Here is a 19,397-nt window from a genome sequence, read left to right as displayed (position 1 = left end):
TTGCTGAAGTGAACTATTGCCTTTGTTGCATCCAGGTGCATTGGTGTGGCTCCTCCATCCAAATCGTCTGCTAACATGCACATGGTCTTCTTGGGTGTTGTCGAATCAACAACACACTGATGCATAATGTTTGTACTAATCTTCCAGTGTGTGCTAGTGGTCATCCGCATCAACTTGTCAAAATACATGTTTAGATCCAGTTGGACTTGCTTCTTGTGTTTGCCTTAGTGAGTGTGTCAAATGGGTGGGATCGCATGCGTGCGCACAATGACATGCATGCTGCTGAATTCCCTTACATGCGATCAACAACACTGCTCATCTTTTCCACTTCGTGCTAGCTACTGGGATGGATTTATAACTTGTATGGACACAGTTTCATCCATCTGTGCATGTTGTGCCCCCTATTGTACATGTTCTTGATGTACTTCACTCTCTTGTCTATGCAGCTCTTATTCTTCCCTAAGTTGTTGCTTCATCACATGCAACTCCTTCTTTGTTCCATTCTCTGCTCTTGCGTGATCGTCTTGTCGCACCGTTACCTCATAGCCTCAATCTCCAAAGTTGCTTTCACCACAAGTGGATCTGCTCGAGCTTGCAACTTTGTTCCGCCTCTTTGTTATCAACAACCTTCCTCTTGCATTCACCACATGTGGGTGTGCTACCTTCTGCTACTGCTGATGGTGTTACTCACTGTGATGTTGTTGCCATCTTATCTTGATGTCCTTGTCTACGAACAACTTGATGTCTTTATAGGTAGGCAAGCTCATAGGCACTTGCTTGGCTGCAACCCACGTTGTGCTCTCAATGGTGTCCTTTAACTCTGCTCTCTTGAAGGCCATTGTACTTGTGATTCTCAGAGGAAGATGAACAATTGCGATACCTGGAGACATGGCTACACTCATGGCAAGAAATTTGTCAGTCAAAAACCAAATAAAATTTGAGAACTGACTTGCAACATACCTGTGCGACTGATCATGAAGGTTGCACAATTTTTGCTGAGAGATCGGGAGACTAACTGGCAAAACTGCATAGGGCACAGTCCCAACTGTCAGGAGGCTGACTGACTACTGGAAATGCGCAATGCATACTTCATCCAAGCCTGTTGAGGACTGAAACTATGCAATGCGCAATTTCAGTCAGTAGTGACATGCAACCAGCAAACTCCATTGCGTAGTTTCTGGGGCCAGTGGGACACTACCTCCAATAATTGTGCAATGAAAACCTGGATGTTAGTGCCTGGGTAGAATCGCGCAATTGTTGTAGGGAAGGCAAAGCCTTTTCTTCTGGAAATGCGTAGTGCTAGCTAGGCAAGGCAGCCTAGTTCAGTCGACGGGTGAGTGAAAACATGAGAAGTTTGAATGTATGGTGAGATGAGTGCAAACGAGAGTGAATGATCATTCATGCAAACATCAATTGCAAGATTTGGAAAATGGGAAAGCATGCATGTGTGTGAAGCGAGCCACCGCAACGACAACCGTTTGTGCAAAGCAGTGTCATGCATGCGACAACAATGAGATGTTAACGAAAACTAAAATGGTGCTAGTAAAAGCTAGTATGTATCAAAACTACAACAAGTGCTCACTAAAATCAATCAGACAACATTCATATGAAGCGAAACACAAAAAGAGCCATAAACGCAACACGAGACATGAAAAGAAGGCTTACCCCAAAACATCTGAGTTGAATGTGCCGATGACTCCCAGATGCAATGTGGGATGTCAGAGCTGTAAGACCAATGTGAGGAATGAGCTCTACAATGTCCGATTGATGAGTTTCTATAAAATCGAGGTTGTGATACGCATGCCACAAATCTAGTGAAAGCGACACTTGGTGGGAGGTTTCTAAAATGATCCTTGCATGTAACCTCCAACTGTTAAAAATGGATCCTTGAAACAAGGGATGCCTTTGCATGCTACCTTGGGAGGAGTAGCCCATCCATGTGAATCAGTTTTTCTCGGTCCCGAAGGGAATCGACCAACTCAACTGCACATACAATGGTCTGCTCAGCTGGGAGGAAAAAATGCACATTTTTGGGAGGGATTTGGGCTGGCTGCCTAGAGGGATTGTACAATTTCTAGGCAGAGCAGCTCACTGTTGTCCAGAATTGCGCAATTTATGGGCTTAGAAATCCTGCTTGGAGGAATTGTGCAATTTTTCTAGTGAATAGTGATAGGAAGATTTGCGCAATTCTAGAGCCCATCAGGCTGCCAGATAGAATTGGGAAATTTCTGGAGGGAAGGCTAGTTCCCCTCCACAATTGCACAATTTCTTGAGGGATCTACTCAGTCTGTAGCTAGACCAAGTCTGGTGAAACAACCTGTGAGGGGGATGCAACAAGATTTGATGGATAGGCTATCATTCTGTAAGAGAATCACTGAAGCTTTTGTACTTGACAAGGCAAGACATGCTGTTATTAAAGGTTGGTAGGGAGGCTCCAAAACAAAGCTAAGGAAAAATTTTGGAGGGTGGTTGTAGCCACTACAACAATTGGCGACACACTGGTAAACCTCCAGCTATATGAATAGAACTTGTTCATGTAAAGAAAGTCTAACACCTCTGGAAGTATTTTTTAGTTCTTAGTTCATCTTGGCTTTCACATGTTATCACCCTAAAATTTTTGTTTCTAAGCTTTGGAAAGTTTGCCTTGTTTCTAGTCATAGTCTTATAGGTTTTGAGTCATCTCATCTCAACAAGTGTCATTCTCTTTTCCAAAAAGTTTCATAGCCTCATTCCATGTCCTAAAAGCCTCACCATGTGTTTTTACATCAGTTTGATTCCAAAGGATTCATGTTAGTCTTTTTCTAGTCTTTCCATGGTTGTTTTCGTGTCTAAGATCTATAAAAGAGTCTTGTTGGTATGGTCAAATAGGGTCAACACTCCGTTCTTGCCCATCACTGGTCCCACATCACCTAAAATTCCATGTGTCAAACTCGTGTCAAGGTTTTCATAGTGAAAAAATTACTCTAGGTGTTTTCATAGCGCAGACAGTGTAAAAAACTAGTTTTGCGCTACGAAATCACTGAACTAGGAGTTTCTGTAGCGCGTAACAAAACCCCTGAAGCAGCCTGTTTCAGTAGAAAAACTGTTTTTACTAGTTAACTTCTAGAAGGTTTCCTGAGCCGCTGCGAACTCAATTTTGAAAACTGAAAGAGGCTTTTCTTCCTAACATGCTGAACTACAAAAACCTCTTTCCATTTCTTCAAATTCATTCTGAGGTGGGAGGAATTTATGTTTAAAATTGCGCTACGAAACTGCTGAAAGTCAAGCTTGGTCTTTTGGTTTTAGCAGTCTTTTCCAAGATCAGTTTCTGGTCACATGAAAAGGTATTTTGGAATTATGAAGGATATTTCTCTTCATAAGCTCTCCAGATAAAATAACCTATCTCACTTTCTTCATAAGTGTTTTCAGTTGGGAGATAATAAGCTTTCTTTGAAACCCAAAATTCAGAGAACGGATTTTTCTTGTTTGACACGTGTTTTTCAAGGATAGATTCGGGACAGCTGGAGAAGTATTTTAAAAAACCAAGAGAGGTTTTTGTTTTAGAAATCATGGAATACAAAAACCTCCTTTAGTTTCGAAAAATGTGTCATGGATGAGGAGATAAAGGCTCTGTCCCACGTGCCATTTTTCAGGGATCCTAAACCTAAAAACAGGGAAACATGTTCCCTAATTTCTAGGGTTTGTCTTCAGCAGTCAGATGACCACGTGGGAAGCTTCATCAAATTCGACTTCTTGAGGTTAAAAGTTGTCAAATAATGCTTTAAATGCTTATATAAGGTTGTTGTAATCATGATAAGGAGTTACACTCCTAGTTGTATTAGGTCACTAGCACTCCTAGTTAACAGCTAGTTCTAATTAATGGTTTGTTTTATGGTTAGAATAGGTGTCACTGATGGAAAATTCGAATTCCCTTGATGAGGGATGATGGAATCATAATTGTAAATGCTTTATATAGAGCAAGAGGTTGAATTAGCAAAAAGGGTTGGAGACTTTTTGGCTCAACTGCTGCTCTATGTGCAGACTATGTATATTTTTAACCTAATGCAGATTTCTACTTAGACAAATCAAGATTCATGAAGAGTTCTTGTATGTTCTTGTTATGATGGAATCTTCCAATACTTACATTGTAGTGGTGTTTAGTTATGATACTCAAAACTCATCAATGATGCTCTGACTTCCTTCATAGATAAACTAACTATGTTTCATTGTTTTGTATTTTCATTTCTGCCCTTGAACTCTATAATGCCTTGACTTCCATGCTAGGTAGAATGCTTTGGCTTCACTATTCAGGATTCAAAGAGAGTTTTTAATGTCATGTTGTCTCATGGATTTCCTCTTTCACTTACTAGCAGTGGTATGAATACATGTTACTTAGAACTCATCAATCATGTTCTAACTTCCTTCATGTATTTATAAATTGTGTTTCCTTGCATTGTATCTTTGTTTTGTTGATGCATAAAAACTCTCTATGCCCTGACTTTATGTTAAGCTGATCTTGATGTGGTACTGAAACATAATTTGACTCCATAGCCTAATGGTAGCCAGCCTTCATCTTTCAACCTATAAACATATACAATTACAAACCATAGAGTTAGCCATCTATTCATATCTTTAATCTAAATCATTAACCCTTTGAGAGAGCCCTCTTAGGCTGAGGAGGCTAAGCCTTAGCTAAAATATTGGTTTGAAATAGTTACACCGAGATAGTCTGATCAACAGCCTATCAGGGTCCTATTTTGGTGATAACACCACACTTGCTTGATTGTAAGATGTAGCATATGCCAAGCTCTTGGTCGATCGACACACATCCCAAGCCAAGTCAACACAATTGTTTTGATTGGGGTAGAGGGATATACTGATGCACAAGCAGTATAGTCACAAGAGTCTTAGTTTCATCTCTGGTCTTTCTCCACTGCTAGCAGGCCTAGACAGTACCCCAGCGGAGTCACATAGGAACACAAGCATTTCTCCACTGCCAGTGAGCTTGGTCAGTACCTCGACAAAGTTACTTGCATCACCTCTCTGCATAGGAAGCCTTTCTCTTCTTTTGCCTTATTCATTTTTCATTTTTTCAACTTTTCATTACTGTGCATAACACTTATTCATTTCAGAGGCGGAAGAGGCATCCTGACTTATTGAGAGCAGAATAGGTTGTTCCTTCAGAGAAGTAGTTTATGTGTACCTCTGATGTGATTGTTAAGGTTTCCCCCTCACCTTACTCTACTTGATTGAGCTGAGAAGGATTAACCCAAAAACAATCGACTAGAGTAGGTGATACTAGTTAGCATGCAAGCATTGTGTTTTCACCAAGGTTCACTTTGAACATGACGTATTTTCCATTGATGTATCATGGACTAAAGACAACACGTTCTTACATAAGAGAGTGGACAACAGATAACCAAATGTTGATAGTTGTACAAGTCCTCTTGTACTTTACCCTGCTTGTTTCAAGAGTCGCACACAGTCCATGCGAAGTAGACCTATGAACAATAATAAGCAAACAAACCAAAAAGCAAATATAGAAGCAAAAGAAAATGTAGAAGTAAAGCAAGTAAGAAAATAAAAAAGCAAGCAAACAAACAAACAAACAAAGAAGCAAACATGCATACAAGAAAATAGCTCAAAAGCAATGTTACTCCTACTCCTAAGCTGACAGTGCATGGGTCGTCTCACTTGAAGTGATACTTCCAATGTAGCCACCGGTGCATTGGTAGACCCATGTTGGTGAAGGCATGGTTCACGATCCTCGCAGTTGCGAAAAATAGCAAGTATGAAAGATATAATGATGAATACAAATGCACTCTGAGCTTACAAGCATCTACATAACAAAAATGAGTGAAGGCACATGACATGCACTCTCTGGAATTTTCATGGTGTTGTGCTACACTACATGTAGATGTTGAGTGTATGCATTCTCTTGACTGTGACATGCAAGCATACATGAGAAAGGTAGACCACTTACATTGTGCATGTGTGCTTGCTGTGTAAGATTCCTCCAATGCATAAGCGATGGGATCATGTAGTTCGAGTGGAGGAAGTGAAATATGGGGTTTTTTTTAATCTTCAATGCAAAGCAGAGAGTGATGAGAAGCCTTGAGTGTTTCAACAATTTCTCGACCGAAAGTGAAACCAACCTCAGGACAACGAGGGTTTGACATAACCATTAGCTCAGGTTGAAGTTCCTCGACAGTTTGTGGGGTTTCGACTTCGTTGACAGATAGATCATTGTAGAACAGTGTCTTAGATAGATTAACATCGATTGAATCAACATCGTGATCAAATGAAGAAGTAGAGAGATCACGACAACCAAGATTAGAAAATTCAGGATGTTTGTTGGTGTCCCATGATTTGATGAATCAGGCAGAGGGGTAGATGAGAAACAAATATGTTCACCCTCTGTGCTTTCAGAAATGACAGATGACATATTGGACCTACTTTCAGAGGAAGACATGTCCTCTCCGCACTGTGATGACTGACTAACATCCGACGTGTCTTGTGAATGATCGGAAGTAGAAACATCAAGAAATGGGTTTTCAAAGGGGAAATCAGCAGTGGCAGAATCACAAGGGATGTTAGGATAAAGAGGATGAGGTGTGGCTGGAAGGGAGTCATCCTTCACCGTGGGTTCTTCTTTAGATTCCCACACACACTCATCATGAATGATGGTGCAAGTTGGCTTCATAACACCAACTCCGTCGACAACTTGATCCTCGTTCACAACAGGTGAGGAGTCCGGAATGGGAAAACACAAGACAATACAATTCGTAGGATCAACAAAACACGGGATGGAGGTTGGTGAATGAATCCACATGACAACCAACAAGATTGCACGCCAAATCTATGCAGATATCAAGAGTAGGTGGGGTAGGAGGGTGTGATAGTTCAACAGATGCATGTGCATGATCTCCCACATCACTTCACGGTGATGGAGCTGTTTCAGGGGGTGAAGGCGGATAGTCACTTGCGACAGCAAATGTGACCGCCTGTGATTGTGCAACTCCATCACCAAAGTGTGTTGAGCGGGGTTTGGATATGCGAAGAAGATACTCAAATCTTCCATAAAGAAATTCCCAATTATTTTCATCTTCGAGAAATCGATATGCAAGATTATAAAAGTGTGTGTAAAAATGATCAATGGATTCATCGAGTTCTTTTCCTAATTTCATAATTTCTTGGTCGAGTGCTTTGTGGTTAAAGTGATTGAAAGCGCGGTCTATCTCTGCGACCAGATGAGAAAGAGAATGAATAGATTTTTCTGTCAGCGTGGTGCACTAGTGCATGGGGTGCCCTCGAAGCGTGTAGATGAACAACGCACAAGTCATGTACTCTTCAAACATTCCATGTCTTTCGCATGAGCCTACAACACCGACTGCGTGCCTAACCAAGGCTATGTGGCCTCCACCATCAAATGTTTTATGTGACAAGTTGCCCGAGAGATTTTCCGAGATAATGAAGTCATTTTCATAAGGCATACACTTCAGAAGATCAACTCTATAGTTATTCATGATAGATATGTAGAGATTCAAAACATATGTGAGGACTCAACTTGTCATCTAGCCCTCCTTCTAGCACCAAAATGTTGATGGTGCTGGACCTGCCAACATGTAAGGGGATCTCCCTAGTAAGAAGTCTCAATTAGACCTCAAACTATTTGGTGTAGGAGTCCCAGCAGTGGGTCGTAAGGTAATGCCTTGACTGTGATTTTTCACAGAGGAAAGTAAGATGTCTTTGTTGGTAGCAATGGTGTGACAGCTGCAACAAGCCAAGGAAGGTGGATGAGAGGTTCAAACACACAGGGGTTGAGATGAGTGCGCCCCTTGGAAACCTGTGATAGCATGGAGTTAAGAAGGGAACACATGAGCAAAGATGCATCACAACATGGAAGGCAAGTTAGCTAGAAATCCAAAGTGATGGTTAAACCAACAACATGTTTCAGAAAGATTCATACATACATACACAGAAAAGTCCATACATGCATGCGTAAGCAAACAAATACATATATCATTTAGAGTAAATAGATAGAATACAATACAATACAACATATGCATGAAACGTGCTGGTTCTGTTATATTAATAAGTGTAAGTTCTAGTCATACAATACATCCATGTCTAATGACTAGTTCCAATAGCGGAATGTTACAGCCACAACCACTTGCTCCTCCAAAGAGATATACTAGCTCTGCGCATTGGAGAAGCCAAGGCTCATTACAATACTATCCAAGTTCTCTCTAAGATATTCCTATCGGAAGCTTGGCTGACCAAAAGCCTTTACAATGAGTTATGAGGTTCTATTTATAGCAAAGGGTGGGGTGACCCTTGACATTCCCCTTTGTGATAGTTCATCTAACCTCATGACTCTTCATCTACTCTATGACTATTCCATCCAACTATCGACACTTGAACTTCCATTTGACAAGACATTACATTACAATACACATGTGCCCATGTGAGACAAAATGGCTTGAGCAAGCCATGCAAGACATCGCTGACACTCGGTCCGTTGTGGTGAGACCAACTCTTTGACATGCTTGTGATGGTGAAGGTGGTGAGTTGATACCAAGCTTGGTCGTCCATGATGGTGTGCATGCGCCCCATGGTGAGATCTTGTTGAAGCGAACTCTTGCCTTTGTTGCATCCGGGTGCATTGGTGTGGCTCCTCCATCCAACTCGTATGCTAACATGCACATGGTCTTCTTGGGTGTGAAAGAACATGAAACACAATGATGCATAGTATCTGTGCTGATCTTCCAGTGTGTGTCAGTGGTCATGTGCATCAACTTGTCAAAATACATGTTCAACTCTAGTTGAACTTGCTTCTTGTCTTTGCCTTGGTGAGTGTGCCAATTGGGTGGGATCGCATCCGTGCGCACAATGACATGCATGATGCTGAATTCCCTTGTGTGAGATCAACAACACTGCTCGCCTTGTCTGCTCCGTGCCAACTGTTGGGATGGATCTATAACTTTTACAGGCACAGTTTCATCTATCTATCCATGTTGTGCCCCCTGCTGTACCTGTTCCTGCTGCACTTCATTCTCTTGTCTATGCAGCTCCTGTTCTTCCTTGAGTTGCTGCTTCAGCACATGCAACTCCTTCTCTATTCCGTTATTTGCTCTTGCGCGATCGTCTTGTCGTGCCATCACCTCATAGCCTCAATCTCCAAAGTTTCTTTCATCACAAGTGGATATGCTTGAGCTTGCAACTTTGTTTTGCCTCTGTGTTGTCAACAACCTTCCTCTTGCATTCGCTGCATGTGGGTGTGCTGCCTTCTGATGCTGCTGATGGTGCTACTCGCTGTGATATTGCTACCATCTTATCTTGATGTCCTTTTCTATGAACAACTTGATGTCTTCATAGGTAGGCAAGCTCATAGGAACTTGCTTCAATGTAACCCACATTGTGCTCTCAACGGTGTCCTTAGACTCTGCTCTCCTGAAGGCCATTGTACTTGTGCTGCTGAGAGGAAGATGAACACCTGTGATACCTGGATACATGGAAACACTCATGGCAAGCAATTTGTCAGTAGAAAACCAAAAAGAACTTGAGAACTGACTTGCAACATACTTGTGTGACTGATCATGAAGGTTGTACAATTTCCGCCGGGAGGTAGGGAGACTGACTACCAAAACTACGTAAGGCGTACTCTAGGCCATCAAGAGGTTGACTGGCTACTGGAACTGCATAATGCATAGTCCAGCCTCGACTATTGAGGACTGAAACTACGTAATGTGCAATTTTAATCAGTAGTGACATGTAACCAGCAAAGTGCATTGCACAGTTTCTAGGGTCAACGGGACAATGCCTCCAAGAATTGCACAATGAAAACCTGGAGGTCAGTGCCTGGCTAGACTTATGCAATTTTTGGAGGGAAGGCATAGACTTCGCTTCTGGAAATGCGTAGTGCTAGCCAGGCAAGACACAGTATGGGCCAAGCAACCCAGTCGGCTGATGGGTGACTGAAAACATGAGAAGTATGGATGCATGGTGAGATGAGTGCAAACGAGAGTGAATGATCATTCATGCAAATAGCAAGTGCAGGATTCGGAAAATGGGAAAGCATGCATGTGTGTGAAGCAAGTTGCCACAACGATGACTATCCGTGCAAAACAATGTCATGCATGTGACAGCAGTGAGATGTTAAAAAAAACTGAAATGGTGCTAGTACAAGCTAGTATGTATCAAAATGACAACAAGCACTCACTGAAATCAAGAAGAAAAAATTCATACGAACCAAAACACAAAAAGCACCAGAAACATAGCACGAGACATGAAAAGCGGGGTTACCCCAAAATCGCTGAGCTGAATGTGCCGACGACTCGTAGATGCAATGTGGTATGTTAGAGCTGCAATACTGATGTGAGGAATGATCTCTACAGTGTCCAGTTGATGAGTTTCAATAAAATCAAGGTTGTGACACGCATTCCACAAATCTAGGGAAAGCGACACTTGGTGGGAGGTTTCTGAAACAATCCTTGCATGTAACCTCCAACTGCTAAAAATAGATACCTAAAACAAGGGATGCCTTTGCATGCTGCCTTGGGAGGAGTAACCCATGCATACAAATCAGTTTTGCTCAGTCCTGGAAGGAACTGGTCAACTCAACTGCACATGAAATGGTATGCTTAGCTGGGAGGAAAAAATGCACATTTTTGGGAGGGAGCTGGGCTAGCTTCGCAGAGGGGTTGCACAATTTCTGGGCAGAGCAGCTGACTGCTACCTAGAATTGCGCAATTTCTGGGCTGAGCAGTCCTACTGGGAGGAATTGCGCAATTTTTCCAGTGAATAATGATAGGAAGATTTGCGAAATTCTAGAGCCTAGGAGGCTGTCAGATAGAATTGCGCAATTTCTGGAGGGAAGAATGGTTCCCCTCCATAATTGTGCAAATTCTTGAGGGAGTTGCTCAGCTTGCAGTTGGACCAAGTTTGGTGAAATAGCCTGTGAGGGGGATGCAACAAGCTTTGATGGACAGGCTATCATTCTGTAAGAGAATCACTGAAGCTTTTTTACTTAACAAGGCAAGACATGCTGCTGTGAAAGGTTGGTAGGGAGGCTCCAAAATGAAGCTAAGGAAAAATTTTGTAGGGTGGTTGTAGCTGCTACAACACAGTGAGATACTTGGCCATATTGTCTCCATAATTATTTTGTTGTAAAACATTGTTATTTGTCAATTATTCGAAGCAAGTTGAGATAGATTGACCTTAGAATATTTTCATTTTTTAATATAATTTTTGATTCAGACTTATGCAGGAATGCAAAAAAATATAGATATAAACATAAACACAGAGATGCAGTAGAAATAAAAATTCATTTCATTAATATCAAATAATTGAAATATGCTTACATACAGAATGGAAATAAACTAGCTCGAGCGATGGTAGCTTATATCTGAGAAGATATGTGTCAGATACATGCCTTTTAACTTTGTTACAATGAGGCTTGAAGGCCTATTTATCATTGAGAAACAATGGAAAACCATAAACATCCAAAAACCTAACCCCAGGAGATGAAGCGCCAAAACTATGGGCACCTTTGCGGTAAATTCGTACATAAACTTCCTAGGGTCATAACTTTGGAATACAATCTCCATTTGACACATACAATACCTTGTTAGAAATATCTCTTCGAAGACTACAACTTTCAATTGAAAATATGAGGAAGTCCAGGACCTAAAAAATGGAAAAAATAGTAAATTGTGCTACAATTACAGAAACTGAAATTGTGTTATAATTAAGGAAACTGAAAGAAACAATGGTGGGGGTCCAAGTGGAATAGGTGGGTGGCCACCAATATCCACCTGGATCAGTCCTCCCCCACTTTGGAAGAAATGGTCCCCATTGCATTGAGTTCCTCCATGAGATGGGGAAAGTTCTGCTGAACTTGTTCCCTCGTGAGCCACTTGCCTTGGTGTCAGAGGTCGCAATATTTGACAACCCGATACAGTTGGATATTTTGTTGGTGAGTGTTCTTGATTTACGTGTCAATGATCCAATCATTGTTGGCCTTTTCCATGCAGTCTAGGTTTATCTTGGTTGGTGTGAGTTGTTCTGCAATGTTTTATGTGCCTAGTAATGGTGGAAAATATAGCCGAAGGCGGTCCACATTAAACTCTGGGTGCATTCCAAGGAATGGTGGGATGCTGAGCTCGAAAATATTTTCTCCTATAGCCTTGTTGATGGTGTATGGCCCATATGAGAGTGATAAAAGCTTGGGGTTGGGCCCAGTGAGGTGCTCCTTATGAAAATGTAACCAAACTTTGTTGCCCACTTGGAAGTTGTGTGGCACTTGATGTTGATCATGACACTGCTTGTACTTAGCATTGGCTCTGTCCAATATTTCATGGACCTACTGGCAGATGTGCTGAATGCGATCAATGAATCTGTTAGCCCTATTAACTTTGAATTGGACATGAGTCGAATCTACCTGAGTAGGTGCAAATTGTATGGCTACATCAATGGGACATAATGGCTGGAATCCCAAACCCATCTGAAAGGGGATATGGCTAGTTGAGTTATGGAGAGCATTGTTGTAGCTATGTTGGACATAGGGGAGGATTTCATCCCATGTGTGAGGATGCTTCGAGTTGTACATGCACAGAATGTGCACGATCATCCTGTTGACGACCTTTGTTCAGCCATCAGTTTGGGTGTGGAAGGTCATGGACTTAGCGAGCTCGTTATCCAACATTGACTATAGGCTCAACCAAAATGTACTTAGAAACTTGCTATCTCGATCTGAGATAATGGACTATGGGATCCCAAAGTGTACCCACATTCATTCAAATAAGATCTTACTAGTGGTTTCTACAGTGATACTCTTTTTGTAGGCCACCAGAATGGCCCTCATAGACAAATTGTCGATTACCACGAAAACGAAGTCGTTGCCATGCTTAATAGAAGGAAGCACGACATGTAATCCATGTAGATGGATTCCCAAGGCCTACCAGGAGTAGGCAGAGGAGTATATAGCCCTTTCTTCTAGATTGTGGGTTTGGCAATGTCGCAGGCAGTGTAGGATCTGATGTACTTCCGGACAACTTGTCGAAGGTTCGACCAATAAAAATAATTTTGTAACATTGCCACTATTTTCTCGAATCTGAAATGTCCAGTGACCCAACTATAGTGTGCATCCCAAATCATCTTTCCATGCTCGCTTGAAGGCATAGAGAGGTGTCCCAGGTGACATAACAATACGCCCTAGAGGTGAAAATATGGAACTTGCTTTCCTTCTAGGAGCATATAGTATGTGTTTCCTAATTCTGGATCACTCTTGTAAAGATGCAGCCATCTCGAAGTCTTGTGCCCACAAGAGTCGATCACAGTGGTCAACGCCATAATTGGTGGTCGATTGAGATAGTCCGCAACATTATTTGTGCTGTCATTCTTGTACTTGATGTTCAAATCGAACCATTGCAGATATGTGGACCATTTTTTATGGTGATCATCCTACAACTTTCCTTGTGTCTATATGAACTACATGGGTCGGTTGTCGGTGTGGATCACCGTTTCCTTCCCCGAAATGTAATGCTTCCATTGTTGGCAATCTTGCACAATGGAATACATCTCTTTGTCATAAGTTGGATAATTTCAGACTGTATCCGAAATTGTCTCGTTGTGATATGCCACTAGATGCCCCTACTAGGTAATAACTACACCAATAGCATAGTTGGAGGCATCTGTCTTAATTTCAAATAGCTGTTGCAAGTATGGCAATGTGAGAACTAGTGAAGAGAAAAGGTAATTATTCAACTTGAAAAACGCCTTTGTTTGGGATTCAAACCAAAATAACTTTTCTTTCACTCCGTCCTTGGTGACTTGACTGAAAGGCCAAGTGATATGAGAGAATCCCAACACGAACCTGCAATATAAATTGGCAAGACCCAGGAAGATGTGGTTTGGGGATGGCTAATCCTGAATAACTTGTATCTTGTCTAGGTCCACATGCACACCTCACTCATCAATGATGTACCCCAGATGTTGAACTTGGGTCATACAAAAAGTTCATTTCTCAAAATTGGCACAAAATTTGTTCTGTCGTAGGGTTTGGAGGACCTATCAGATATGGTGTATGTGCTCTTCCCAACTCGGCTGAAGATTGGGATGTCGTCTAGGTACACTATTATCAACGAGTTGGTGAAGGGAAAAAATATGTCGTCCATCATCCGTATGAAGGTTGTGGGGACATTCGTCAACTTGAAAGGCATGACCAACCATTCAAAAAATCCCTCCTTGGATTGAAGGCGGTCTTCCATACATCAGAGGGTTCAACAGGTATCTTGTGATAATCAAAATTTAGGTCAATCTTGTTGAAGTATTTGGAACCCTTGAGCTGGTCCAGAAGGTCATCAATCAATGGGATCGGATACCTATTCTGGACGCTGATCTTATTCAGCACCTAATAGTCAATACAGAACCTCCAAGTTTGTATCCTTGTTCTGTACCAATACGATCGGGCTCCCATAGGGTGATGAACTCAGCCTGATGTTCCATTTCTGTAACAACTCCTCAATCTTCCTTTTCATCTCGTCGTTCTCCAAACTGGAGTGTCAGTAGATTGGTCCATTGGGTAGCGGTATGCCCAGGGTCAGGTTGATGGAGTGCTTGACTTAACAGTGTAGGGGTACCCTTATGGGTGAGGTGAATATGTCCCTGTATTCCTCCATGACCTTGTCCATCTATTGTTGTTGTGCGGAAAATCCCTATGTGGAGGCCATGGAGGTGGCCACGATATTCTTCTTGCCCTCAGGGCGAATCATCATTAGGGGAATTTTGAGGTCTAAAATGAGCCTCTTAAGGAAATTATAAAATAATAGTGGAAATAATAAGATAAGATTATATTACATCATCAAATTTTAGAAGGAAAAAAGAAAAAAACTATTTTTTCAACTTATCACCCTATGGGTTTACTCGAATTTCATGTGAAAACACTCATTCGATGCAAAATTTGATTCCTCATCCAAGGAATACCCATGTTGCTACTTTTGATGGACCCTATTACATGAAAAATGAGAAATACATGAAAAACGTGATTGCAGCCACGCTTTTTCATGTATTTATCATTTTTCATGTAGCGTGTTCTATTGAAGGTATGAAGCATGGGTACTCCTTAGATGAGGAATTAAAATTTTCATCCAACGAGTTCTCCCACTCGAAATTTGAGTAAAATCTTAGGGAGATAAGTTGAAAATACAAGTTGAAAAAGTATTTTTATTATTTTATTATTTTTTAATCCTTTTACTTTTTTACTCCAAAAATGGTGAATCATCCCCCATTGTTGGCATCATCATCTTGAATCCTATTGGTTCTTATAAAGTTCATTTTGGTTGTTTATTTTTCTTAGGATGCCTATTTTAGACCTCAAAATTCTTGGAGGAAGAAAAATTTCCTCGTCTGAGAAATGATATTACTACATTTCTTTATAGAGATCAAAGAGATGGTGGTAGGTGGTGCTACCTCTGGTATCCTGTACAATTTATTGCTCAAAGTAATAATAACAATGCGAGGCCTAGAATCATACACAAGATGACGCTTCCACAAGTATGGTTGACCCAATAATACATCACAAACTCGAAGAGGAGCAACATCATAGAATACCTCATCTATGAAGGGCTTGATGTTGTAGAGGAGGCGACATTGTTGGTTGACGCAGAGATTTCGTCCTTGGTGAAGCCACCAGATGGTGTACGGCTGCGGGTGTGGTGCCTTCATTTGGCCTAGCAGCTTCACGACCTCTGCTGAAATGAGGTTATTCTGGCTCCCACTGCTGACAATGAATTGCAGCGGGGAACCCTTCACCCACATTTGTGAGTGGAAGAGGGGCTCCCCCTCCTCTGGATCTTCAGGCTCAATCTTCTGGATCTTGGTGGTGGAAATGGTGGCACTAGGCTCCGCATCAATAATCTACTTCCCCTTGTCAGGTTTTGACTCAGAATCAGAAAATTCGTCTAATTTAGAAGCCTCCTTCATGGCCACCAGCTACTACTTGGCTCGACACTCACTCGTGTTGTAAGTGGGGCTCTTATGGAACTCACATCACTTTCCCATGTCCTTCATTGTCTTCATGGTGTTTTTATTTTCTTGCAGCTTCGATGGGTTTTCCTGGGTTGCCCCGCCTTGGCTTTGTCCTTTGTTATGTAGTTTGGGGGTGCCCTCCTTTTGCTTCAAATTCATAGATCCAAAATCTCGCTTCTTCTGTTTAAACTTCTACTTGATCTTGATAGCATATCGATATGTGGCACTAAGCGAGGAGATGTCCAAGAACTCCATTTCATCCTAGATGTACTTATGTAGATAGCCATAGTAATTGAGTACAAAATTTAATTTTGAATCCTTGATACCTATCTTCATGCGAAGGGCATGAAAAAAATTTGTGAATTTTGAAACATCTTGGTCTCTCTCCTACTGTAGCATGGTCCAATTTATGTATTTATCTTCATAGCTCCTGATAGGGTAATATTGTTCCTTGATGGTGTCTCAGAAAGAATTCCAAGTGAGGGTTCCCTCTCGTCATTTTTCTCACAATAGGTTTCCCACCATTCCTTGACATGGGGGGGAGATTTGAGGAACAAAAGTGTTATCGGGAAATCTAGTGTCCACTCGGAGCTGCTAGTCCCACTAAGACTGGTAGCTATCTTAGAAACAAACAAACTAAAACTACTTTCGTTTTCCTTTATGAGAAGTAGATAAGAGTGGAATGAAGGACACCAACCTCAGTCTTGCGCTTGGTTCCTTGCTCGGTTCCTCTCCCTTCTGACAGATCCTTGCCGCTTCTCCTTCGTCTACCCAGCTTCAAAGAGCACCTGTGGAATCAAAGCAGCATAATACTATCGAAGAACAGAGATCTACAATCATAAACAATATAGGACCAGATGTATATTGACCACACAAATGCATATATCATCTAACATACAAGAATGTGGAGGAAAACTTGAATAGCTTTATTAATATCAAGAATAGCAAAGAGGATTACAACCAATTGTTCTGACCCAGCGTCATCCTCCAGCATGAAAGCCCTTCTTTCACCTCATGAAAAGCTTAGATCACCCAACACTATGATATTCCAACAAGAAACCAACAACACTTCCTTACAAGATACAAAATTCCAGCCTCTGGATCTCTAGGATGAGGGATCCATATATAGATGATTGCAGGGGGTGAGTCAGCTTCTGGGATTTTGATTAGTGTCCTCTCTTTGATAGTTCTTGATTCCACTTGGATATTGATGATCTCTTACTCATCCTGGGCAAATTCAGAGAGGCAAGTGTCACAGGAGAAGTTTCTGGAAGATTCCACGATCATCCACCTCGCAAACTGTCTCTACCATTTGTCCACTCTCGCCCATCACACCCCATAGAAGAGCTTTTTAGTATGCATCGCACCTCCCGTGTGCATTAGGTGGGATGCATCACACTTTGACCATGGAGCAGGTGAGATGGTCCAGTTTTGACCAGTTCTGAGCAGTTTTTCATGGAGAACTTCTGGGAGATGATGTAATCAGCTGACCTTGTTCTTTTAGGGTATGGAAAAAAAATTTTAGGTACTTAGGAGCCCTTGTTTTATGGACATGTTTGATTGGGGTTGCAGTGCCCAAAAATGTCTATAACAAAAAGTAATCTTTTCCCGATTGGAAAAGTCATGAACAAAAAAATATCCTTCCAATAGATTTAACCATCTATCTATGGCATCTACATCTATTTGGCCATCAAATACGGGAATGTAAAAATTAACTTTTACCTTAAAAGGAGTGGCACCTCTAGAGTGGCTAGTGGATGAAGATGCATTGCCTGTGGGTAGCCACCTAAGGATTTGGGCAAAGTTATCCATCATTGCGTTCCTCCGTCACTCGAGGGCCTCCTCGAGAAATATTTTGAAAGGATATCCTACCCCCTCATATTTCTTTTCTTCCACCATGGAAGGTCGTCAAGGTTTGCGAGTTTCGTCTTGCAAAGGTTCAACCAGTTCGAGTCCTAGCTCCTTATACCCTGACCTCACTGGGGACATGCAAAGAAAAATAAAGAAAGAGAAGCCTGCTCTGATACCACTGATCTGGACTTATGTAGGAACACAAAAAAATATAGATATAAACATAAACACAGAGATGCATCAAAAATAAAACTTCATTTCATTAAATATAAAAAAACTGAAATATGCTTACATACAAAATGGAAATAAACTAGCTTGGGCAATGGTAGCTTATCTCTGAGAAGAGATGTGTCAGCTACATGCCTGTAAAATGTGTTACAATGACGATTGAAGGCCTTTTTATCATTGAGAAATAATTAAAAACCCTAAACATCCAAAAACATAACCCTAGGAGATAAAACGTCAAAACTATGGGCCCCGTTGGGGTAAATTGGTACATCAAATTCCTCAGGTCGTAACTTTGGCATATGATCTATGTTTTACGCGTATAATACCTAGTTAGAAAGATCTATCTGAGGACTACAACTTCTAACTAGAAACATGACATTTTCCAAAAACAAAAGTCATGTAGGGCCTCAAAACGACTCTGGAAGTTCATGACCTGAAAAAACGCCAAAAATAGTAAATTGTGCTACGATTAAGGAAACTAAAATTGTGCTATAATTAAAGAAAACTAAATTAAAAAATGGTGGGGGTCCAAGTGGAATAGGAGGGTGGCCACTAATATCCACCTGGATCAATTTTGTTTCTTTCGAAAAGATATGTTCATATTTCTCAGATACAACATCATTATTTGAATGCATTATTCTGTAAGTTAATTTATATGTTCATTACTACATTTATTTCTTCCTTGAACCTCAATATGAGAACATGTACAATTCAACTCTTAGACAAGATAAATGAAAAGTGGTTTTGAATTAATATTATAGCATCCGAACATAGTGAAACATTTTGATGGTTGTTTGGTCCCCTGAAAATACTTGGGCTCATATTAAATTTTGAAGGACATTGCTTCTTTTTATTTTTCCATGACCGCTTATTTGAACCTACGTTTCACAATTAAAGTTCTAACTATGAAGCTTATAAATTGTGAATCATTGTAAAATACATTCTAATTCAAATGTCCTTTGGTTCCATGTCTAAAAGAAACACACATTACTTATATGTAGAATGTAGGAGGACATGTGGAGTTTTTAGGTATAATGTTAAATGAACTACTTTGGATCTTTCACACCTCAAGAGTTAGAAATAATAATAGATTGAGTTTTTTTATGAGTTTTACTATTGGTAAAAAGAAACAAAATCATCCTAAAGGATGTTTTTTTGATCTATCAAATGCTCCCATTTATCATCTCCATGGATTTTATTTCGTGGATGCATGGTAATAGGTACGTTGATGTTATTAATTTTCGTAGCTCAGGGAAAAATTTCCTCCTTTGGACAACCTTCCTCATTAAGAAAAACCCCTCCTAGCCCTT

This window comes from Pinus tabuliformis, chromosome 6 (assembly GCF_031772625.1).
Source record: "Pinus tabuliformis cultivar Carrire ecotype Pingquan chromosome 6, CPIR1, whole genome shotgun sequence".
Classification (NCBI taxonomy): Eukaryota; Viridiplantae; Streptophyta; class Pinopsida; order Pinales; family Pinaceae; genus Pinus; species Pinus tabuliformis.
Note: the sequence above shows the minus strand (reverse complement) of the source record.